This window comes from Hylobates moloch, unplaced genomic scaffold, assembly GCF_009828535.3.
Source record: "Hylobates moloch isolate HMO894 unplaced genomic scaffold, HMol_V3 SCAFFOLD_10, whole genome shotgun sequence".
Classification (NCBI taxonomy): Eukaryota; Metazoa; Chordata; class Mammalia; order Primates; family Hylobatidae; genus Hylobates; species Hylobates moloch.
This window is the reverse complement of record NW_026652285.1, coordinates 63,506,742-63,532,514: the sequence shown is the minus strand read 5'-3', so window position 1 is coordinate 63,532,514 and position 25,773 is coordinate 63,506,742. Positions and strand designations below refer to the sequence as shown.

Below are 25,773 nucleotides of genomic sequence, written 5' to 3'. Positions count from 1 at the left end.
GCTGATACCTAAAATTACCCATCACACTCTCAAATGTGCACTCACAGGCAGATGTCTCAGTGATGCATCATCCACAAGGAGCAGTTGTGTGCTATGGAGCCATAAAAATGGTACTTATGAGAAGGCTTTTAATCATGTGAATATTGCTTTAGTAATTGCACAATTGGAAGACCCAGAACTGTGTATATAATAGGAGTTAAATACAAAGAAGTCCACCAAATATTAGCTCGGCTCATTTCTGGGTTGGAGAGCGATGCCTTTTATATACATAGTACTAACTTTGATTTTATATATATAAACAGGTAGATAAATAAAGGTGTAAGTTTTGTGGAAACTTCCAAGGAAACTGGTTTCTGGTCCTGCTTTTGAGTCTAACAAGGTGCATGTTAATCTGCGACAGGAGAATCATGTTTCTACACTTCACGCTTGCCCTGCCTTGAAGTTTTCATTCTTCTGCTCACCTGAGACAAATGCATATCTGATTGCTTTCTCTGATGTAGAAATGCAGATTCACTGGGCCAGACAAAGGAATAGGTGACTATTACTCTACCCACCTCTCACATGTAAATTATGTATTCCTTGAATGGCTGAGCAAAGACTCAAAAGAATTCAACCATTTGCTTCTTATGTACCCCCAACTTAAAAAAATTTCTTCCTTTCCCCCCAGTATCCACCCTTTCCACTTTAAAATACTGAAGTCCTCAAAGACATCTTTGGAGAAAGACATAGATCTACCTCCTGGGCAGGCATCCTTAACCTTGGAAAAATAAACTTTCTTAATGGATTGAGACCTGTCTCAGGTACTTTTTGGTTTATAGTCAGTTGTTTAAACATTAGATAGAATTCAGTTGTGAAACAATATGTCTATAGTGTCTTTTTGGGAAATGGCATGCTTCAACCACATTTCCAATCTTTTTTTTTTTTTTTTTTTTGAGACAGAGTCTCGCTCTGTCACCCAGGCTGGAGTGCAGTGGCGCAATCTCGGCTCACTGCAAGCTCCGCCTCCCGGGTTCACGCCATTCTCCTGCCTCAGCCTCTCCGAGTAGCTGGGACTACAGGCGCCCGCCACCACGCCCGGCTAATTTTTTGTATTTTTAGTAGAGACGGGGTTTCACCGTGGTCTCGATCTCCTGACCTCGTGATCCGCCCGCCTCGGCCTCCCAAAGTGCTGGGATTACAAGCATGAGCCACCGCGCCCGGCCACATTTCCAATCTTTTATGAAAATTATATTTTCTTCTTCCAATGTACATTTTGATAGGACTTTGTATGTTGTGTTGCCATGGAGTTGTATGTGGCATTCTCTTACAATTCTTTAATCAACTGTATTTATGGCAATGTCTCTCTTTTCATGTCTTAACTTGTGTCATATTTATCCCTTCCTCTTTTCATTCATTGTCTCAGGGGAGTTTTATCTATTTTGTTGGTCTTTTCAAAAACAAAGTTTTGGTCAGGGCTGGTGGCTCACGCCTGTAATCCCAGCACTTTGGGAGGCTGAGGCGGGTGGATCACCTGAGGTCAGGAGTTGGAGACCAGGTTGGCCAACATGGCAAAACCCCATCTCTACTAAAAATACAAAAATTAGCCAGGTGTGGTGGTGGGCACTTGTCATCCCAGCTACTTGGGAGGCTGAGGCAGCAGAATCACTTTAACCTTGGAGGCGGAGGTTGCAGTAAGCTGACATCGTACCACTTCACTCCAGCCTGGGAGAAAGAGCGAAACTCTGTCTCAAAAACCAAAAACAAACAAACTAACACACAACAAAGTTTTGAATTTATTTGTAGCTTTTTAATTTCAAATTTATCAATTTCAGCTTTTATCTTTGAAATTCATCTTACTTTTTTTCTCTTTATTGCTCATTTCTATATTCTTTAGCTAAGTACTGAGTTCTTTTACTTTTAGTCTTTTTTTTAAAGTAATGAAGGTATATAAGATTCCACATTTTACCTTGAGCGCAGTTTTCTCAGGATTTGTTGTGAATTTTTCTCCCTTTATTGCTTTCTGACAGTTTGTGGAACCCAAGCCCTGCTTTGAAAGCCCCTGCATGCATCACATGGACAAGTCATGAAGGTCTGGTCTCAGGAATCAGCAGCAGCCCTGGAGCCAGATGTGCACTGTGGCCCCTGCCTTTGAAAGACACTCATCCACTTGCCTTAAATTATAGCTTTCTGAGCTCAGACAGTTTTATATACAATTCTCACTCTGTCAAGCTTATGCAAGTCATTTGGAAAGAGTACTTGGCAGAAAGCAATGTTCAGAAAGGCAGCCCACAGAGATTGCCTTGAGGGGCAGCAAAGACAAAGAACTTTTAGAAAAACTATGAAAGATATCCCTTAAGTTTTCTGTATTTTGCATTTGCACACCTTGGCAATTGCCACTTGTTTTACTCATATGGGACTGTCTATCAGATATAGATTTCTTTTCTTTTTTTTTTTCCCAAAATAGACCAGTTTGTAAACATGGCATTTTTTTCTCTTTTTGAGGTTAATTCTGTATGTTTTTCCCTGAAATTACTGAGCTTCAGCAATTCTGTATTTTTAAAACTCCATGGTCTTTACTTCAAGGGAGACATACTGCTTATTCTAACATTCTATATTATTTTTAAAATATTGATGGTAATTAATACCATGTGAGATTTAATGCTACATAGTCCACGACTTACAAAAGTAGCTGTATTTCAAAATCCTGAGCATCAAGAATACATCAAGAGGAGCCCACAAAGAATTGATGCTCTTCCCTCATTTACTGCAGTTTTACTCTCATCTAGCTGTGAAAAATTCAGACTTGACTCGATATGGCAAACAATAGGGAAAGAAATCTTTAGTTTGCCAATCCTTTTTGTTGTAATAACTAAGTTCAGGCTGCCATTAAAAAGTAATAACAGAACAAAGGAATGATGAATGACTATTACTGTAAAGTTGTGCTCTTTCAAAAGCATGGTCTCAACAAGTTTCTCAATCTTGCATGCAGGAGAAGCTTCTAAAGAACAAAGAAGCAATACAGGATGCCAGAAGACATTTATTTAAATGTCACTTGTGCATTGGGTAATGAGAATTGAAGGAGTTCCATTTGAGATAATAAACCAATTTTTTGTGAGAGAAGATGAAGTAATTAATTATTCAAGGGCAGTAACTTCTCCTTGGACTTCATTTTCACAGACCACATTTACCCACATTTACCCTTAGCAGTTGGAATAAAAAACAGATGGTACGCTACAGTCACCTGTACCTACTTAAAAAAGACACCAATTGTATTCAATTCAGGAACTCTTATTTTGAGTGTCCATTATTCTCAAAGGATGTTGCCAGGCATGGGGATGACATCTGGGTAAGGTGGGATCCCTGCCCACCCACCATGATAATGGTACTGTTTGAACAGGCTGTGGTTCCAGCAAGGTCAGAGTGACAAACAGAGGAGGGATTCTTCAGATCCCCAGGAAAAGGAAGCTTCCTCTGACTTTCTCTGGGATACTTGGGCTCTGTTATTCTGATCATAGCTCTAGCCCACAGTGGCTTCATGTCTGAAGGGGCTGTGGCATCAGAAGGATTCTGTAGCAGGAGGCTGACAAGCCACAGGCCCATCAAAGGGATCCCAGGCTTACTTTGTTCTTTAAAAAACTTTTGTTGCAATAGTTTTGGGAGAACAGGTGGTGTTTTGTTACAAGGATAAGTTCTTCAGTGGTGATTTCTGAGATGTTGGTGTACCCATTACCCAAGCAGTGTACACTATACCCAATGTATAGTCTTTTATCACTCACCCCCTCCCAACCTTCCCCCCTGAGTCCCTGAAGTCCACTATATCATTCGTTTCTTTCTTTTTTTTTCTTTTTGAGATGGAGTTTCGCTCTTGTTGCCCAGGCTGGAGTGCAATGGTGCTGTCTTGGCTCATTGCAACCTCCACCTCCCGGGTTCAAGTGATTCTCCTGCCTCAGCCTCCCAAGTAGCTAGAATTACAGGCATGCACCACCACGCCCGGCTAATTTTTTGTATTTTTAGTAGAGATGGGGTTTCTCCATGGTGGTCAGGCTGGTCTTGAACTTCTGACCTCAGGTGATCCACCCACCTCGGCTTCCCAAAGTGCTGGGATTACGGGTGTGAGCCACCGTACCTGGCCCACTGTATCATTCTTATGCCAAGCTTGCTTTCTAATATTCTCCTGAGGAAACTGTTGCTGGAAGGAAGGATTCTTAGAATTGAGAATTGAGTTTGGTCATCATTCATCTTTACTCTTAACAGTATCCTCTTAGGCTTGATGGTTGCTGAGGGAAAGATGTATTAAGGATTTGGAGAAGTTACTTCATATAGAGAGGATGCTGCTGGGCTCTAAGAAGCAAATGATGTCAAGCATGCCCTGCTTTGCCAGTGGAACTTGCCATTGACTTTCTCTAGGGCTTAACATTCTGAGGGAGTTCTACAAGTTGAGTTCTGTGTTCTCTTTTATTTCCAAATACAGGACTTTCGGATGATGTAAAGATGTAAAGCACAAGACTCCCTTTTAGTTAAACATGAAAGAGTAGACTGCATTTACCTATCTGTTTTTCTCTAGAAAACCTACTGTATTTGTCAAGGTTCTATTTATTTATGTATTATGAGAAATTAGCTCAAATGATTATGAAGACTGACAAGTCCCAATATCCACAGGGTGGATTGGCAAGCTGGAGGCCCATGAGAGCCAATGGTGCAGTTCTAGCCTGAAGGCTGGCAGGTTTGAGAGTCAGGAAGAACTGATGTTTCAGTTTGAGTGTGAAGGCAGGAAAAAGCTGATGTCCTAGTTCAAAAGAAGCAAGGCAGAATGAATGGCCTCTTATTCAGGGGAAGGCCAGGCTGGTGCTCTATTCAGGCCTTTAGCTGATGGGATGAGACCCATTCACACTGGGAAGGGCCATCTTCTTTCCTCAGTCCACTGATTCAAATGTCAATCTCATCCAAACCACCCTCACAGACACACCCAGAATAATGTGTGACTAAATGGGCATCCCGTGGCCTAGCCAAGTTGACACATAAAATTTACCATGACACTTACCAGAAGAATAGTTTAAAAGGACAAAAGGAGAGTAGGGAGAATCAGAGAGCTGCAAAAGTGTTGGGTACAGGATGGGGAGACTGGCAAGATTCTAGTGACTTTCTTGATGTCCTAAGGCTGATGAAATAGTCATGGTGATGGTAACTACAGATCAGCGCTTCATAGAAGAGACTGGAGTAGTGAGAGAAGTTTCTCTCTGTGGTGACCCCCAGGGTAAAGGGGTGTGCAGAGGAGAAGCCTAAACCAAAATAGTTAATTGAGAAAGATTCTTTGCAGACAGTTGCAAGGGTCAGCTTTCTCCACATTGAGACAGAACAGCCAACTCCAGGAAATAATCACTAAGAAAATGGAATGATCTCCTGGTAGGAAACTGGAGTCAAAAAGTAGGGCTCTGTGCCCCCAAGGAGCCTCCTGCTGGATTTGGCATCTTGTGGGGAGCCCAGTCTGCCCCTGTGGGCCTCACCCATGTCTCCTACAGGAAAGCCTGGCGGGATACTCGCCCACCCTCATCCACAGAGCCATGGCCAGCTCCTCACCCCTAGAGGAAGCACCCATATTGATTAGCCAACGTTTCCATTCATGGAAACGATGTCTTCAGAAATAAAAAATGCCTATTGGTCTCTCAGGACTACTAGACACATACACTCCTGTATTTATTCCCCAACAAGGTGAAACCCAATCACACAGGTGAGGTGTAAACCTATCAACCTCTGTCCAAGGTGGCATATGAGTTCTGGGCACTTCTGTTAATTCAAGGGATAAGATCTGTAACAGCATGTAAGATTTTTGGAGTTCAGGCATTTGTAGGAAAGGAAGAAAAATACTTGCTGACTTCCCATGACATTTTAATGAGCTTTTGATGATTTTCTCATTTATTTTGAGATGAGAGCAGACAATCCTTTTCGTTTTACTTATATAAGTTCAACCTCCTTTGCATCCTCTCCTTTCCCACAGAGGTAATTTCTATTCCTGTCTCTAAGACCTTTTGCTTTCTTTTTGCCTTTTTCATCCATTCATGTCATTCTCATTCCTTACAGCACTTTTTCCAGGACGATGTTTCTGACGACGCCAGCCCACAACCACCGCTCTTCCCATACTCTGAGCCATCCTTGCCATCCCTGGCACCATGTTGGCATCCAACTTCCCCGCTGGGCAATCCCAGCATCAGTGGCAAGGGAGATGCCTCAGATAATTTGGTGTTCCTCCCAGCACTCTGTGGCATCGTGGTCTCTCTCCCTCAGCCCCTAGGCTGTCTTTTAGCTCAGACCGTGGAAAATGCTTCATGGCAGCAAGACTGGGCTGCTCACTGTCAGACTCTGCTCTCCTGGAGCCTGGACTTCTGTGAGCAGCATGGAAATGCTGTGCCTGTGCTCATCTGCTCTCATGCTGCACCTGAATGTGTTTGTAATTCTCCCACTTTTCTTCATACTTAAACTATGTTAGTTCTCCTAGGATCCTTCCAACATTTTAAAACATTATATAAAATTATCATACCGTGTATGATTTTGCAACTTTCTTCACTTACAATTGCATTTGTGAGATTCATCTGCAATGATCTGTAGTTGATTCATTTTTTGCTTCTAAATAGTATTCCTCTCTTCCTAATATTTCAATTGTTGTATTATTACTTTTAGCTATTTCCAGTAATGCCTATGTGAACATTTTTTTACACATCACTTTGTAAATGTGTGTGAGAATCTAGAGTCCATCACAGGTGTGCCTTGCTGGAGAGCACCTCCTCAGCCTTATTCAACAGTGCCAAAGTGCCTTCTTTCCAAATGGTGGCACCAATTCATGTGCCTGCTGCAAGCATTCATATGCATTCAAGCTGCTACACATCCTCTTTGACACTTGGGATTCTCTGACTTGCAATTTGTTTTCGGTCTGATAAGTAAGAAATGCTATGTGATTATTGAAATGCTCATTTCATTGATTATCAATGTGGTAAACCTTTTAAAAAATACTTCTACTGGTCATTTGCTTTTCTTGTGAATTGACTCTTTAGATATCTTGCACATTTTGCTTCCTTTAAAAAATTATAATCATTTTTGAAAGTCTTCGTATTAATTTGTTGTTAAACTTTTCTTTAATTCATTAAATATATTTTCTTCCAGGCTGTCTTTGCATTTTTATTTTATTATTTTTATTTATTTATTTGAGACAGAGTCTTGCTCTGTCACCTAGGCTGATGTGCAGTGGCGAGATCTCAGCTCACTGTAGCCTCTGCCTCTCAGGTTCAAGCAATTGTTGGGCCTCAGCCTCTTAGGAAGCTAGGATTACAGGTGTGCACCACCACACCTGGCTAATCTTTGTATTTTTAGTACAGATGGGGTTTTACAGGTTGGCCAGGCTGGTTTCGATCTCCTGGCCTCAAGCAGTTGGCCCACCTCAGCCTCCCAAAGTGCTAGTATTACAGGCATGAGCTACTACGCCAGGCCTATTTTTATGTTGCTTTTTAAAATAAATTTTATTGGTTTCATGTGGATGAATAAATTTTTTTATTGTTTTCTTTTCTTTCTGTGTCTTTTCAATGAAACTCTACACAATGTTGGAGTTCTCCTGGAAGAATAGTATTCCTCTCTTCCTAATATTCCGATTGTTATATTAATTATTACTTTTAGCTATTTCCAGCAGTGCCTGTGTGAACATTTTTTTACACATCACTTTGTAAATGTATGTGAGAATCTATTGTCCATCGCAGGTGTGACATTGCTGGAGTGCACCTTCTCAGCCTTACACAACAGTGCCAAATTGCCTTCTTTCCAAATGAGAAGGAAGAAAAGAAAGAAGAAAAATATAATTTTTCTCAAAAGAAGAAAAGTATTCCTTCCAGGAATTCTCAAAAGTTGACATTCTCCTGTATTTATTTGTGAGCATTTGTATTAGTTCATTCTTGCAATGCTATAAAAAAAAAATACCCGAGACTAGATAAGTTATAAAGAAAAGAGGTTTAATTGGCTTACGGTTCTGCAGGCTATACAAGAAGCATGGCAGCATTTGGTTGGCTTCCAGGGAGACCTCAGGAACTTTCAATCATGGTGGAAGGCAAAGGAGAAGCAGGCACGTCTTACATGGCCAGAGCAGGAGAAAGAGAGTTGGGGAGGTACTGCACACTTTTAAACATCCAGATCTCACAGGAACTCTATCATGAGAGCAGCACGAAAGGGCTGGTTCTAAACCATTCATAAAGGATCCACGGCCGTGATCCAATTGCCTCCCACAGGCCTCACCTCCAACTTTGGGGATTACAATTCAACATGAGATTTGGGCAGGGACACAGATCCAGCTCGCACTAGCATTGGAAATTTTTTCATTCCATATTTGAGTTTGTGATCCATGTTGAATGTCTTTTCATATACTTTTATGAAGATGTCAGTTAGGGATCAAAATGCACTTTTTCTCCACACAAATAAACAACTATTCTAGCTCTATATTTTACTCATAAGGCCACCTCTTTCATTGATCAAGTTTCTATGTAGGTTTGTGGGTCTATTTACAGACTTTTTGTTTTAGGTCAATTTATTTCCTGAATCAAAGTCCCACTGTATTAATTAATATACCATTATTATTATCTTATTTTTTTTTTTGGAGATGGAGTCTTGCTCTGTTGCCCAGGCTGGAGTGCAGTGGCGTGATCTCAGCTCACTGCAACCTCCACCTCTTGGGTTCAAGTGATTTATGGCTAATTTTAATATTTTTAGTAGAGATGGGGTTTCACCATGTTGGCCAGGCTGGTCTTGAACTCCTGACCTCAAGTGATCTGCCTGCCTCGGCCCCCCAAAGTGCTGGGATTACAGGTGTGAGCCACTGTGCCTGGCTTATTAATATGCTATTATAATATGCTCATATAATATAACATAATAGTTCCATAATATAGTAGGTCTTAATATCTGGCAGGGAAAAGACACCCTATATTTCCCTTATTTTTTTTTTCCCAAAATTATCTGTGGCCTTCCTAGCACTTTGTTCTTCCTTATGAATTTTAGAATCTGTCTGTCCTGCTCATAAATGTTTTATCAGGACTTTGTGGACTTGGATTGAATTTATGGATTGATTAGGGAAAAATCAACCTCTGGTGGTGAGTCTTTCTATTTCTGAATATGGTATACTTATTGCTCAAATGATTTAGGTCTTCTGAAATGACTTTTAATAAAGTTTCATAATTTTCTCTGTAGAGGCTTCTTTTTTATTGCTATTGTAAGTAGTAACTTCTTAAATTACAATTTTAGACAGATGCTTACGTATAAGGGTACATTCAATCTAAATTTATTGATTCTGTATTCAGCCAATTTGCTAAACTCTCTTTTAAGTCTGATATTATGCCTGCAAATTCTTTTGGACAGTTTTTGTATATGTAACTAAATGTAATTTTGTTCAATCTTCTCCAATTAATTATTTTTCTTTTCTGACAGGGATCTTAAATAAATTGAACATTGAGTCAATTACATTAATTGTGATTATTTTGACAGTGGAATTTAAAAAAATTTTCATTGTACATTCTATATATGCTCTTGCTCTTATTCCTGTGGCAGGCCAGATCTCCCTAATGGTTGAACAGGCAGGCCTCCATAACAGCTGTTTCAGCACTGACTGAGTGGTTAAGCTACTCAGCTTAAGTGGTTAGGATTAAACAAATTTTATTGGGGGTCTGAAGGAACTCCCCAAACCTCCATGATTTAGCAGGAGACAAGATTAGGGTAATCACTGCAGCACCTGGACTCATTTAGATTAAGTAAATTTACTGAGGCTCCAGAGGATGGTCTTGAGGACTCAGATCTTAGTTATAGACTAGAAGAAGTTAATTGCTTATGTATTTAGATGAATGCACATTAACAGATAAACATATAGCTTAGAAGGTATATAAGCTCTGGAAAACTTTGTAATTTTGAGTTGCTCTGGTGAATAATTTCCAGGCCTTCTCCCTCTAATTGATTACAGAAATAAACTCCCTCCTTTCCCAGTTCATCTGCATCTTGTTATTGGGCCACAAGAATAAACAGCCTGACCCTTGGTTTTGTCTGAGAACGCTTTCTTGAATTTAAAGATCATTTGGAATTACTCTTTTCCCTCATTCCATTTTGCCCCTCTGTTTATTTGGAAGTTTTATGCTATGTTTCTGTGCCTTTAGTGGTTACTCTTGTTTTGTTTCTGTATGTGTGCTTGTGTGTATTTTAATTCTGAGCTCCTTGGTTATGGAGAAGCTCTCAGTAGCACCATGTGAGGTCCTGGGTGTAATTTTATCCTTCAGAGGGTTTGCATTCACTCCTGTGGGTACCATGGTGGTGCTACCTACCAGAATCCACTTTAATTTGTTTACTTAAAGCTTTTATACCACAAAAATAGTGTGATTCAGTCCAAAAACAGCTTGGGGGTACCTTGGGCTTACAAATTATCAGCGGCAACTTTACTTCCTTCAATTGTCAAGGTGGAGATGATTAAGTTCATCACCAGGCATAGGTGATTTCTTCTTCACCCTCCCTGGGAGCCACATCACTGGGGCCTCCAGCTATCTGTGTGTACTGTCTCCTCTGTTCTACCTCTGCTTTTCCACACACCTGATGCCCTCTGTGTAGAAACTTGAGGTCTCCATGGAATTGCAGGTGGCCTTGTGGAAGTTTTCTTTGCTGTTCTCTTTTCAGGATTCTTGTCCCCTCATTCCACCTCACCACCCTTCCTTTTTTTTGGCTCTGCAAATCCCCTCTTTTGTGCCTTGAAATTAATTTAAGAAAATTTTTCATAAAGTATGCATTTTATTTTGTATTTAGTTGTTTCATTGGAGGGTTGTTCATGGCATCCTGCCATAATCCTGAAATTTGAGGGTTGAAACATACATGATGAAAAATGGCAAAATTTGCAGCAGAAAGGCACGGCACGATCAATTTTAATGTGTTGTTTCTTGGCAACATTTGACAACACTCTCCTTTTTTAAGGCGGCAGTGTATCTGAAGCCAGGACATCTTGGCTTGTGTGTTACCTTCACCACTTGCTGGCTCTGTGACCTGGGACAAGTTTCTTCATTCTTGTGTCCTCAGCTTTCTCATCTCATACTTATTATTTATTCCAAGAAACAAAATGCTGTATGAATTTAAACTTTTTCCAGATTTTGGCTTTTACAAAGAGTAGAAACATCATTGTATATGTCTTTTTGTGTACATATGTACACAATTTCACTGGATTTGTAGCTAGGCATTAAACTGCCAGGCTGTGGGATGTACTATGTTCTGCTTTAGCTGGTATCGCCAAACAGTTTTCCCGAGGGGTTGTACCAGTTTACATTCCCAAGAAAAGTGTCTGAGAGCTCCTACAACCCCACATCTTCACCAACAATTGGTATTGTTGACTTTTAAAGTCATTCTTGTGGACGTATGATGATTACACATTGCAAGTGTAATTTTTATTTCTCTATTTGAGAAGGAAATATGTTTACTGGCCGTTTGGGCAGTCTGTTTGGTGGTGTACTTGTTCAAGCCCCTTGCTTATTTTTCTACTGGTGAAATATATTTTACTTCTTGATTTGTAGGAGCATATTTGTTCTACACAGTAAGGTATAACTGTGGTATAATTTTTAACAGCTTTATTGAAGTATAATTGAGATACAGTGACCTGAACATCTTTAAAGTATACATTATGCTAAGCTTAACATGTATGAACCTATAAAATTTCCACTATAATCAATATAACAAACATATCCATCACCCCACAAGGTATCATCAAGCTCATTAGTAATCTTTCCCTCCCACCACTCTACAGACCACCCCATATTCAGGAAACCACTGATATGCTTTGTGTTGCCAGAAATTAGTTTGCATTTTGTAGAATTTTATATAAATGAGATCATACAGTGTGTGCTTTTTTTTTGACTATTTTACTCAGCTTAATTATTCTAGTAAACATGAGATGCCACAATGTTTGTCAACAAGCCTTTCTCCTTTATTGCTGAGTAATAATCCTTTGGATAGGGGATATACTACAGTTTGTTTACTCTATCATCTGCTGATGAACATTATATTTATTTCTAGGTTTAGGTATTACAAATAAAGCTGTGATGAACATCTGGGTACAGGTCTCCACATGGATATATGCTTTCATTACTTTTTTGTAATGTTCACTTTCATACATATAGTTGGAATGGCTAGGCCATAGGTGAAGGTTTAAAAAATATTTTTTGTTGTTGTTTAATTATTCTAAGAGATGGGGTCTCACTATGTTGCCCAGGTTAGAGTACAGTAGCTATTCATAGGCACAATCATCACATATTACAGCCTTGAACTCCTGGACGCTAGTGATCCTCTCACTTCAGCCTCCCAAGCAGCTGGGACTACAGGCATGTGCCATGGCACCCAGCTTAAACTTTTAATGTACCATTTTATGTTCTACCATTTTATGTTCCCTACAGCAGTGTATGAGAGTGCCAGTATTTCCAATCTTCACCAACACTTAAAATGCTCAGTCTTTCAAAATTTTAGTCATTCTATTAAGTCTATAGTAGTATCTCATTGTGATTTTTGTTTTTATTTCCCTAGTGAGGAATGCCATTGAGCATCTTTTTGTGATCTTGTTTGTCATTCATACGGCTTCTTTGGTGAAATGTTGGTTGAAGATTTTTGTAAATGATTTAGTTGATTGTTTGTATTCTTATTATTGGCTTTTTTCCCCTAAACTTTCATTTTGGAATAATTATAGAGTTTTGCACATAGAGAGAGCTGATATATTATTCATGCAATTTCTCCAAATGAGAAAATATTGCATAACTATATTAAAATATCACAACCAGGAAATTGACATAAATACAATTAATTGATCATAATCAGACTTTACCAATTTTACATGTATTCGATGTGTGTGCTTGTGTACATGTTTCTTTAGTTCAACCAGTTTTCTTCTATGTATAGATTCATGTGACTACAGCCACAGTCAAAACACAAAACAGTTCCATCATGAGGAGCCTTCTTCCTTTTTTTTTTTTTTTTTTTGGAGGTGGAGTTTCACTCTGTCACCCAGGCTGGAGTGCAGTGGCGCAATCTCGGCTTACTGCAAGCTCTGCCTCCCAGATTCAAGCTATTCTCCTGCCTCAGCCTCCTGAGTAGCTGGGACTACAGGTGCGTGCCACCACACTCGGCTAATTTTTTGTATTTTTCGTAGAGACGGGATTTCACCATATTAGCCTCGATGGTCTTGATCTCTGGACCTTGTGATCCACCTGCCTCGGCCTCCCAAAGTGCTGGGATTGCAGGCCTGAGCCACCACTGTGGCCCGCCCCTCCTTCCTTTTTATAGGCACAGCCACCTCCCTATCTTCCTCCCCCAACCTCTGGCAAATATTAATGTGTTCTTTCTTTATAATTTTGTCATACCAAAAATATCATATAAATGGAATTATACAGCATGTAGCCTTTTCAGATTGAAAAGGCTTTTGATCACTAAACATAATTATTAAGATTCTTCTAAATTGTTTCACTTATCAATAGTTTGTTTCTTTTTAGTGCCGAGTAGTATTCCACAGTATGGATGTGCCAAAATATGTTTATTCACTTGTTAAAGGACATTTGGGTTGTTTCCAATTTGGGGCCATTAAAAATAAAGCTGCTACAAACATTAGTACACAGGTTATAGTGTAAACATTTTTCTGTGTTAAATGCTCAAGTGTACAGTTGCTTGGTTGCATGGAAAGCATATGCTTAATTTTGTAAGAAACTGCCATATGCTTTAACACAGTGGCTGTGCCATTTTACATTCCCACCAGCAAGGTATAGGCAATCCATTATTCGTTCTTTATGTATCCTGGACATAAGCCCTTTAACAAATATGTGATTGGGAGTTTTCTCCTAGCCTGAGGTTTGCCTTTTCATTTGTTTAACACTGCCTTTCAAAGAGCAGAAGTTGTTAAATTTGATGAAGTTTAATTCATCATTTTTTTCTTTCCTGAATTGTGCTTTTGTTGTCATGTCTAATAAATCTTTGCCCCACTCAAAGTCACAAAGATTTTATTTTATTTTCTTCTAGAAGCACAGTTTTAAGTTTTACATTCTGTCTATAATCTGTTTTCACTTAATTTTTGTACATGGTGTAAGATATGGTTCAAATTTCATTATTTACATGTGTACATCTAATTGTTCTAGCACTGTTTGTTGAAAGGTCTAGACTTCTTCCACTAAAATGCATTTGTAACTTTGTCAAAAAACAATTGACCATATATATGTATGTGGGTCTACTCTCGGTTCTCTATTCTGATCCATGATCTCTGTCTGTTTTGATGCTAGTACCACACTTTCTTGATTATTGTAGCTTCATAATAATTCTTCAAGTCAGGTGGTGTGGCTCCTCCCACTCTGTTCTTTTTCTAAAGCAACTTAGCTATTGTGGGGACTTTGAATTTTCATAAGAATTTTAGAATCAGAATTTTCATAAGAATTTTAGAATCGAAATTTCTAAAAAAAAGAAAGAAAGAACACTTGATGAGATTTTGATTGGGCTGTGTTTAATTTACAGATGAATTTGGAGAGAACTGACCTCAACAACATTGAGTCTTCCAATCCTGAAACATGGTCAATCACTCCATTTACTTAGGCCTTTGTTTTCGTTTCTCTGCAATATTTTGTTATTTTCAGTATATAAGTCTTACATATCTTTGCTCGGATTTATCTGTAAATACTTTAAATTTTTGATACAATTGAAGTGGTGTTTTAACAGATATTTGATTTCTGATTGTTGGGTGCTAGTATACAGCAGAAATTTATATACTGATCTTGTATCCAGCTACCTTGTCAAGTGCTAGTAGCCTTTTTTGTAGATTACATCAGATTTTTCTATATAGTCATGTCGACTGCAAATACGGTTTAAATTCTTCCTTCCAGTCTGGGTGCCCTTTTTTTCTTGCTTTTTTTTGCACTAAAATCAAACCTCTAGAACAATGATGAGCAGAAGTGAGGAAGCTAAGCCTCCTTGTCTTGTTTCTGATCTTAGAGGGATAGCATTCAAACTTTTACCTCTATATTTGAAGTTAGCTATAGGTGCTTTGTAGATGCCCTTTTATCTGGTTGAAGAAGTTACCTTCTATTTCTATAATAGTTTGCTAGGTGTGTTTTATCAGGAATGAATGTTGGATTTTATCAAATGATTTTTCTGCTTCTATGAGATGATCACATAGTTTTTCTTTTTTAGTCTGTTAATATGGTGAATTTCTTTGTTTAATTTTCAAATGCTAAACCTATCTTGCTTTCCTGATATAAAATCCATCTGGTCATATTATATTATTATTTTTGCATATTGTTGGAATTGAACTTGCTAAAAATATTATTAATTTTCACATCTATATTCATGGAGGATATTGATCTGTTTACATCTTTGTCTAGTTTTAGTGTCAGCACAATGTTGGCCTCATATAGAGTCAAATAGTTCTACTAGATTTGTTAAAAATGCATGGTAGTTTTTTCTCTTCATGTTCCTTTCTTCAGAGGTCAACCCTTCTAATTCTCTCTCTCTCTCTTTTTTTTTTTTTTTTTTTTTGAGACAGAATCTTACTCTGTGGCCCAGGCTGGAGTGCAGTGGCACCATCCTGGCTTGCTGCGAACTCCACCTGCCCGATTCAAGCGATTCTCCTACTTCAGCTTCTCGAGTAGCTGGGATTACAGATGTGTACAACCACGCCAAGCTAATTTTTGTGTGTCTGTAGTAGAAACGGAGTTTCACCTGTTGTCTAGGATGGTCTTGAACTCCCGAGCTCAGGTGATTCACCCGCCTCGGCCTCCCAAAATATTGGAATTACAGGCATGAGTCACCACGCCTGGCCTTTCTAATACTTTTAACTGATGATTTTGTTCTTTATCCCCTTATCTCCAAACACTGCACCTGCTTTGCTGTTTCTTGATTTAATTTCCTCCTACTATGGAAAGCTGAGATTCCGCCTGTTTCCTCCTTCCTCCTGCGCTGCACACTGGCCTTCCTCCCAACACAGGCTGCCATATCCAGTGGGCACCACCTTACTGCCAGGGAAACACTGGTCACAAAGTAGCCTCCTCATCAGCATGCATATTTTTCCTTTCCCACTCAACTCTTTGATTTTCCTGGAAAACCTGTCATTAAGTAGGAGCCCCACATGATAAATAATGCTCCTTTCTGTCCAACACGTACCCCCACTACTTGTTGTTTTCCATACAACTATGTTAGTCATCATTAGTCAAGTGATCTAAGAACAGCAAGAGTCTGAGCAGAGCTAGAGATTTAGAAAACCATGGCCCAGGTCTAGCCCATTTTCTCCAGGTGGCGCTATTTGGAGAATGGGCAAAACGGGGCTACAGGACAGGAAATTTGAATGAGGGGTTTGCTTACACCATGAGGAAACTTAAGGGGGAAGCATTCAGATGACACCCCCTACTTGAGGGGTCTGCCCTTATTGAACGTGAGGAACCATCTAACTTAGCTGGAATTTTCTTTTAATTTTTTTTTTTCATTGTGGTAAGAACACATAACACAAGACCCACTCTCTTAGCAGGTGTGTACATGAACAACACACTCTTATTATCTATAGGCACAATGTTGCACAGCAAGTCTTTAGAACTTGTTTATCTTGCACCATTGGATTTTATAACTGTTGACATTATGCTTTCCCCTAAACCATAGCCTCCCTGGGATCGCCCTGTCCTTGGCTTAGGAATAGGGTATACTTGCAGTTTAAAAAGCTGGTTTTCTTGAGTCTGAGATGGCTGCATAGTAAGTAGAGAGATGGTTCTGCTGCATCCTTTTTAACAACCTGCTCTGCTAAGAAAGGGAGTGATGTGTTTTTTGGCTGCATAAATGTCTTCTTTTGAGAAGTGTCTGTTCATGTCCTTTGCCCACTTTTTGACGGGGTTGTTTGTTTTTTTCTTGTAAATTTGTTTGAGTTCATTGTAGATTCTGGATATTAGCCCTTTGTCAGATGAGTAGTTGCAAAAATTTTCTCCCATTCTGTAGGTTGCCTGTTCACTCTGATGGTAGTTTCTTTTGCTGTGCAGAAGCTCTTTAGTTTAATTAGATCCCATTTGTCAATTTTGGCTTTTGTTGCCATTGCTTTTGGTGCTCATCATCACTGGCCATCAGAGAAATGCAAATCAAAACCACAGTGAGATACCATCTCACACCAGTTAGAATGGCCATCATTAGAAAGTCAGGAAACAACAGGTGCTGGAGAGGATGTGGAGAAATAGGAACACTTTTACACTGTTGGTGGGACTGTAAACTAGTTCAACCATTGTGGAAGTCAGTGTGGCGATTCCTCAGGGATCTAGAACTAGAAATACCATTTGACCCAGCCATCCCATTACTGAGTATATACCCCAAGGACTATAAATCATGCTGCTATAAAGACACATGCACACGTATGTTTGTTGTGGCACTATTCACAATAGCAGTGACTTGGAACCAACCCAAATGTCCAACAACGATAGACTGGATTAAGAAATGTGGCACATATACACCATGGAATACTATGCAGCCATAAAAAATGATGAGTTCATGTCCTTTGTAGGGACATGGATGAAACTGGAAACCATCATTCTCAGTAAACTATCGCAAGGACAAAAAACCAAACACCGCAAGTTCTCACTCATAGGTGGGAACTGAACAATGAGAACTCATGGACACAGGAAGGGGAACATCACACTCCCGGGACTGTTGTGGGTTGAGGGGAGGAGGGAGGGACAGCATTAGGAGATATACCTAATGCTAAATGACGAGTTAATGGGTGCAGCAAAACAACATGGCACATGGATACATATGTAACAAACCTGCACATTGTGCACATGTACCCTAAAACCTAAAGTATAATAATAAAAAAAAAAAAAAGGGAGTGATGACGCTCCCTAGAGGCCACAAGCCACCACAGGCAGCCCACAGCCATGGCCCCAGAGGGAGACGTCTGGGAGTCCAGGAAAGGGAGATGCAATTCCTTTTTCCTCCTGTGATTATTTATTTTTCCAAGCTTTTGTATTTTTTGTTGATATATAATTCATATGCAATAAAGTGGACATGTTTAAAATGCAGAATTTAATAAATGTTGACATACATGTACTGGTGCAACTGTCAGCACAATCAAGATAATGATGTGTAACTTGCAAGCAAAACTGGCATTGGAGACATGTATACTTATATCTAAGGATGCACATAATATTCCATGTGCACAAAATAGGTGGGGAAAAAATCCATTTAAAATTTTAAGTCAGTTTTTCATGGAGGTTGCAGTGCTGAGTCTGCCAGGCAGATGCAAAGACTTAAGGATTTGGTAACACATTTGATGATTAGCTTAAAAGTTGACCAATATGACAGAGGCCTGTACCAAGCCAATGGTGCATATTCTCCCCTTCCAGAAACCTTGCTCAATTTATGTCCTGTCAATTTTAAACAGAGCAACAAGAAAATAATAACACTTTTGACATCTGGTAATTGGGTGTTCACTCTTCCTCAGGTTAAAATTTGCTCCATTCTTTTCTTTTTTAATTTAACTTTTAAGTTCAGGGGTACATATGCAGGTTTGTAACATAGGTAAACTTGTGTCATGGGGGTTTGTTGTACAGATTATTTCATCACCCAGGTATTAAGCCTAGTATCCACTGGTTATTTTTCCTGATCCTTTCCCTTCTCCCAACTCCCACCCTCTGATAGGCCCCCATGTCTTTTGTTCCCCTCTGTGTGTCCATATGTTCTCATCATTTAGCTCCCACTTATAAGTGACAACATGTGGTATTTGGTTTTTTGTCCCTGTGTTAGCTTGCTGAGAATAATGGCCTCCAGCTCCATCCATGTTCCTGCAAAGGAGATAATCTCATTCTTTTCATGGCTGCATAGCATTCCATGGTATATATGTACCTCATTTTCTTTATCCAGCCCATCACTGATGAGCATTTAGGTTGATTCCATGTCTTTGCTGTTGTGAATAGTGCTGCAATGAACATACATGTTCATGTGTGTTTATAATAGAATGATTTATTTTTATTTGGTTAAATACTCGGTAATGGGATTGCTGGGTCAAATGGTAGTTCTGTTTTTGGGTCTTTGAGGAATCGCCACACTGTCTTCCATAGTGATTGTACTAATTTACACTCCCAGCAACAGCATATAAGGCTTTCATTCTAAGCCTCATCTCAAGAAATCTTCCTGCAATTTCAGCAGAAGGAATACAGAAGCACAATTCTAAAAACCCAGAGCAATGACTTATATGCCTACTTCATCTGTTGCTGGCCACTGGGTTCACTTTGGGGGATTAAAGAAAACCCTGTTATAAATTTTGCTACTTAAAAAAATTAAGCTCAACTCCTGAAGTGTAAAAATTTTTTTATTTGTGAAATGAGGAGCTTGAATTACATGACCCCAATGGTCCCTCCAGCTTAGACATTTGGGGGTTTGAGGTTATAGTGCTGGAGTGGGTCCCTTGGTCATGAGATGGAGCAGGGACCCTTCTAAGGACCCTTTTGGGTCCCCCAAGCATGGAAATCAGGGAAAAATCTTGATTCCCTTCAAGGGAAATTCTGGGCATCTAACTAGCCTTGGAAAGTAAGTGAGCAGCTTGATAAGCAAGAAGATAGTAATAATAGTCACCCAAGCAAGCCAGAGTCACAAGGTATTTTGGTTCCCTATAAAAACTAAATAATAACATCTTAATGTATGTGATTGACTTGTTTCTCAGAATCCCCAGCAGGTGGAAAATATTGACCACTATCACATAGACCTCAGAGAAGGGGGAACGGAAGGCTGAACTCGGACCTCCATTTTTTGTTCTACATTTCTTTTTGCCAGGCCTGGGGAGAGTCACACTCACATAGGTGCATAGCCTCCATGTACTGGTTTACAATTTTGCCTGAAATTTGTTTTCCTGAACGGTACTCTTGCCTTTAAAAACTCTTGCTTGTAATCCATTGAGGAATTTGAGTCATAAATGAGGGCTGCCCATACTCATTGCTTGGTGCCATGCAATAAATGCCCCTTTCTCCTGCTGCAAATCTCAGTGTCAGTGTCTGGCTTTACTGTGCTGGATGAGTGGACCCCAATTCAGTTTGGTAACATTCACACAAAACATTCTCTATTACCTCTTCTCGTCATGGTAACTGAACGTGACAGTGTATCATGCAGAAACGTCCATATCAGCACTTTTAAAGAAGACTCATTCAGCCGGGTGTGGTGGCTCACGCCTGTAATCCCAGCACTTTGGGAGGCCGAGGCAGGTGGATCATCTGAGGTCAGGAGTTCAAGACCAGTTTGGCCAACATAGTGAAACCCCGTCTCTACTAAAAATACAAAAATTAGCCAGGTGTGGTGGTGTGCACCTGTAATCCCAGCTACTCGGGAGGCTGAGACAGGAGAGTTGCATGAATCCAGCAGGCAGAGGTTGCAGTGAGCTGAGATCGTGCCATTGCATTCCAGTCCAGGTGACAGTGTGAGACTCCGTCTCAAAAAAAAAAAAAAAAAAAAAAAAGAAGCAGCAGCAGCCTCATTCTCCTTAATTGCTGCAAGGCATTCCACTGTATTGAGGTATTGAGCACCTAATGTTTACAAGAAATCGTACCCGTTGGCTGGGGGAAGGAAAATGAGGAGCTGTTGTTTAATGGGTATGGCATTTCTGTTTGGGAAGATAAAAGTTGTTCTGGAGCTGAATGGTAGTGAGGGCTGTACAACAATGTGAATAAACTTATTGCCACTGAACTTTATACTGAAAAATGGTCAAAATGGTAAATTTCATGTTTTATATATTTTACCACAATAAAAAAATTTTCTGCTCCCTCTTTGCCTCAGGAAAGAAATAGTTCCTGTCCTCAAGAACTTTACACTGTAGAAAGATGGGTACAAGTTAGGAAATAAAAATAAAATCCTAAGTCCCCCCACTGACTGAACAGATTCACTCTTGGTCAAGAGGAGCCCAGAGAAACCTTGAAAACTGAGTTCCTGGCCATGATGGGACAGGAGGTTGGACACACCTCGTCATATCCCCTCACTTCCTCACTTACTGGCGTTAGGCCTTCTTTCCTAAGAGTTAGACAGAAACTAGCCCTTTTGAAAGACTTGCTCCACTACTGATTTCAACCAACCACCTGACACTGCTTCTCCCTTTTGCAGTTTTGACACAACAACTGAACAGCATTGTTTGTTGATAAGAGACCACAAACCATGGAGTGGTCCTCGCCAGTCTACAGAGCCTGTGCACAGAAGACCTTCTGTTTCACCTTTTGATGTATAGGGCTTGATTGTAATATATTTAAATGTTAACTCTCCACCCAAAAATGAACTTAGGATGCATGTTGCCTGCATGCTAGCCTACAGTAGCCTGCCCATTGTTCCCCTTCATGAATATTCATATCTCCTCCCATAACCTGTTGAATATGTATGTTTGGCCATCCTGTTCAGCATAAATCCCTTTCATTCTTTCCACCTTCTAAGTTCCTGTTTCTGGCTTCTGGCTGGAGGCTGTGCTTCTCAGCATGTCACAATGGCCTGCAGGCTGCAACCCTTTGTGGGAAATAAAGCTCTCCTTTCCAAATGTATGAACCTTGTCATTCTACAGTTGATAAAATGGTATACAGTTATGAGGCAGGATGGGTGTTGAAATGTCCTTTAACCAAGGTATGGATAAAATGCCCTTAGAAAACAATTCTGGCGGGAGATGTGAGAAGACTCCCCATGGCAGGAAGACAGACACAAAGAAAGGAGGCTGACACATCACACACATGCTTAATACTGCCAAAGGCAATGATGGGTGCTGTGCTAGTTGTCAGGCACAAGCTCAGAAAGGACAGGTTAGGATGGTCCTCACCTATGCTTCCAGGTAACAAATAATTCTTTAATACAGTCAGTCATATATGAAGAATCCACTCCTTAAAATTGACTTCAGATAGTGGTTCTCGTGTCCAGATGTTAGAGGAGGTTTCTAGCCATCTCTAGTTGTATCACTGGCTCATTTTCATACCTCCCTTCCATTTGTAGCCAACACCATGTCTACATGATTCATTTTTACATAGGAAAAAACTCCATACTTGAAAGTGTTGATCTGGTGATAATGCTTCTGCATAAAGTGCACATGCTATGTACTAAACACCTGATACTGAAACATATGGACAGAGGGAGAGTTCATGTTGATTTTTTGGTTTTCCAATAATTTTATAACATTTATGTGGGTATTCAAAGTCTTTGGAATGATTTGGGGTAGACAGAATTGACTTCAGAGTTGGAAGTTATGCACCACTGTCTGCCCGTCTGTTTAGTTATCATCCATCTCTCATCCCTCTCCTTAGAATACTCTTCCCCTAGATATGCATGGCTAGAGCCTTCGCCTTCTCCAAGTCTTGGCTCAAATGTTACTTCAGTGAGACCCACCCTTCCTCCTATTTAAAATTGCAAGCTTCCTCCCTAAACACCTTCTTGTGGATTCCTGCTGTACTTTCCCATCACCATAATCACCCTCCAATATACTCCATAATTTACCTTTCCTCTTACTGTTGGTTGTCTTCCCACACAAGAATACAAGCTCCTGTTCTGTATCATTCCAAAAGTTAAGCCAAGTTCTAAATTAGTGCCTATTACCTAGTGAATTCTTATTAAATATCATGAATTAATCTCTCAAGTTTTATTGATCTACCATCTTTTCTGTGCAGATAGTGTATTTTAATGTTTTGGATCTACCACTGCCAGAAGAGGCAGTTGGCTGCGCTGGTTGATTTTTGCCAAGAGGGTAACTGTGCTGCAAATATTCTAACACAAAAGTGACCACTCCCGGTAAACATTCTCATCAGTGAACTGTTTATCAACATGCTGTATTACCTCTCAATCAAAAAGAAAGTCTTGCATCTACTTTCCTCTTCCAGCTACTATCTTATAGCTCCAATCTTCTTTAAAACCAGAATTCTCAAAACCTTGCCCATTCCCACCATCTCCACTCTCTTGCCTCTATTCACTGATCGGAAGGTTTAACGTGGCTTTTCCCCACTGCCGTGGAACTGGCCTTCCCCAGGTCCATAGGTCAGCTCCCAGCCGTCTGCTGCCTGTCTGCAGCGCCCTGTCTTCTTCTCTGCCTGACCTCTCCATGGTGAAGCTCCTCAGAGCGGGAGTTCGATCTTCTCTGTTCTCTATTTTGTGGTAATCTTCATGAATTCGAATACCACCCTTATGTTAATGACTCCAAAATTGTATCTGTAGCTCTGAGCTCTCCACTGGAAGCCACACTAGCATACAGTATAAACAAGCTTTACACCTCCATTGGGTTTTTGCAGATAGCTCGTTTCTAACTCTTCAACACAGAACCCTTGAGTTTCACCCCCAAATGCCCTTGTCTCATACTGAGATGAGGAATCTCAGCAAAGGGCACCACCATGCTCTCAGTTCTCAAGCCAAACACCTGGTGTTAATGCTCATCCCTAACAGGTGAATAAAGACCCTCGAGTGCATTTCCCATAGAAGATTGAATCAGCTGCGTCTTCTGGCGCTAGGGCCCCTGGCTGAGCCTGCATCAGCAGCACCTGTGCTAAGCTCCAGCCCGCTCATTAGTGCCCACATTCCACACTTGCCACTCTTCAATTCAAGCTCCACCAAGCTGCAAGAAAGCTTCTTTTCAAGTACAATTCAGGTGATATCTTTCTGCTTAAAACACTCCTGAACGCCGGAAGGCTGAGGCAGGAGAACGGCACGAACCCGGGAGGCGGAGCTTGCAGTGAGCCAAGATCGCGCCACTGCACTCCAGCCTGGGCGACAGAGCGAGACCCCGTCTCAAAAACAAACAAAACAAACAAAAAAACCCACTCCTGAGTGCTTCTCAGCAAACATGGAATAAATTTGACTTTTCATTATGATCTCTGAGGCTCTCCCTCCCCAGAGCCTCTGTGCTACCTTCCTCCAAGATCATCATTCTCCAGATTCAATGTTGGCTCGTAGCTCCTTGAACATCATATGCTCTTTGCCGGCTCGGGGACCTCACACGTGCTCCTCCATCTGTGTGGATCTCTCTGTATGACCAGCTTCTTCGATGGCTTTCCATCTCAGTTTCAATGTCCTGTCTATCTTTGGAGTGCCCTTTTCCTGACCACCTCAGCACACCACTCACTGTGGAGACTTTCTACATCAGTCCTGCATTGTTTCTTTCTAACACATACTATAACTTGCAATTATTCCGTTTGTTTACTGGTATTTTATTGTCGGTCTTCACCTCTGGAACACAAATGCATGTAAGCCTGGAAAGGCTGAGGCAGAGTCTCTGTTCCTTGCTGAATCCCCAGTCCCAAGAGCAGTGTCTGATGTGGACAAGGCACTCACTAGATAGCTGTTAAATGGATAACGTTCCACAAAAGCTTCACTGTCAGAAAACGTAATCAGAGCTCTATACTGAGTTGCACATTTTATAAGCTGTCAGAAATACTTTCGTTTAATTTAAATCTTTTAAGAGATGGCTGCAGCAGAAAAGCAGCAATTATAGTAACACTCTCAACCCAGAAGGGACACCAAGCTTTTAGATTGGGAGAAATGAGAATAATTTAAAGTTGGAAAGGAAAAAATAAAAGTGTGTGTGTGTGTGGTGGGGATGGGGACAGCAAAACAGTGAGTTGAGTTCAGTTATTTGTGAAAGGATTTACAATAATTCTATTTGCAACTATCATGACCTCCGTCCTACCCTAGCCGTGATTTCGGACATTCCACAATTACATAGATCGTGTTTTATGAAACTTATATGAACACGGAGGTTAAAGTATGTCATGTAAAAGAGATACGTTTATATATCTCTGGTATTTTCCTATGATGGAATGCTTTTCAACCTTAAAAAGGGATGAAATTCTGACCCACTACAAAACAGATGAGCCCTAAGGCCATTATGCTAAGTGAAATAAACCAGTCATGAAAGGGCAAATACTATAAGATTCCACTTATATGAGGTGGCTAGAGTAGTCAAATTCTTAGAGACAGAAAGTAGGATGATGGCTGCCAGGGACTGAGGGATGGAGAATAGGGAGTTAGTGTTTAATGGGCACAGAGTTTCAGTTTTGCAAGAGGAAGAAGTTGAAGAAATGGATGGTAGTGATAATTGCACAACACTATGAATGTTCTTAATACTCAATGGTACACTAAAAATAGTTGAGTCGGTAAATGTTATATTATGTGAGTTTCACTGCAATGAAAAAAAGCACCCCCCTCCCACAAACTTCTTACTTCATTCTTTACTTGGTACCCTCATTCTCCCTTATCTCTCTCATTAATTTTACATTTTCTTACTGCATTGTGTACAGTCATTTGACTCTGCTTGAATCTTTTCTGGAACTAAATATAGAATGCATATATTTTTAAAAAGTTGCACTGAACTAATGTCAGATGTGATGGAGTAGAAAGGACAAATGCCACCTTTATGGATGAAAATTAGCCACTGATTCCACAAAGAGAAGCTTTTACACTTGGGACTCATGTTGGTGACAAAGGATATTTTGCAAAAGTTATCTCTCTTTTTAACCTTTAAGTTCAGGGGTACAAGTACAGGTTTGTTACGTAGGTAAACTTGTGTCATGGGAGTTTGTTATACAGATTACATTTCATCACCCAGGTATTCAGCCTAGTACCCATTACTTATTTTTCCTGATCTTCTCCCTCCTTCCACCCTCCACCTTCTGAAAGGCCCCAGTATGTGTCGTTCCCCTCTATGTCTCCATGTGTTCTCGTCATTTAGTTCTTTTTACAAAATGATGAATGTACAATTCTACCATGTGAACCAGAAACTGTTTAAGCTGATGACCTCAGAACCAGTTTGAGGGTTGCAGTCTT

General features: G+C 40.2%; 1 protein-coding gene across 2 annotated transcripts in view; it reads left to right on the top strand.

Annotated features, from left to right (window-relative positions):
- The window catches only part of DIRAS2 (DIRAS family GTPase 2), a 155,030-nt gene that overhangs the window by 54,477 nt on the left and 74,780 nt on the right, over nucleotides 1-25,773 (top strand). The gene's annotated exons all lie outside the window — the stretch shown is intronic.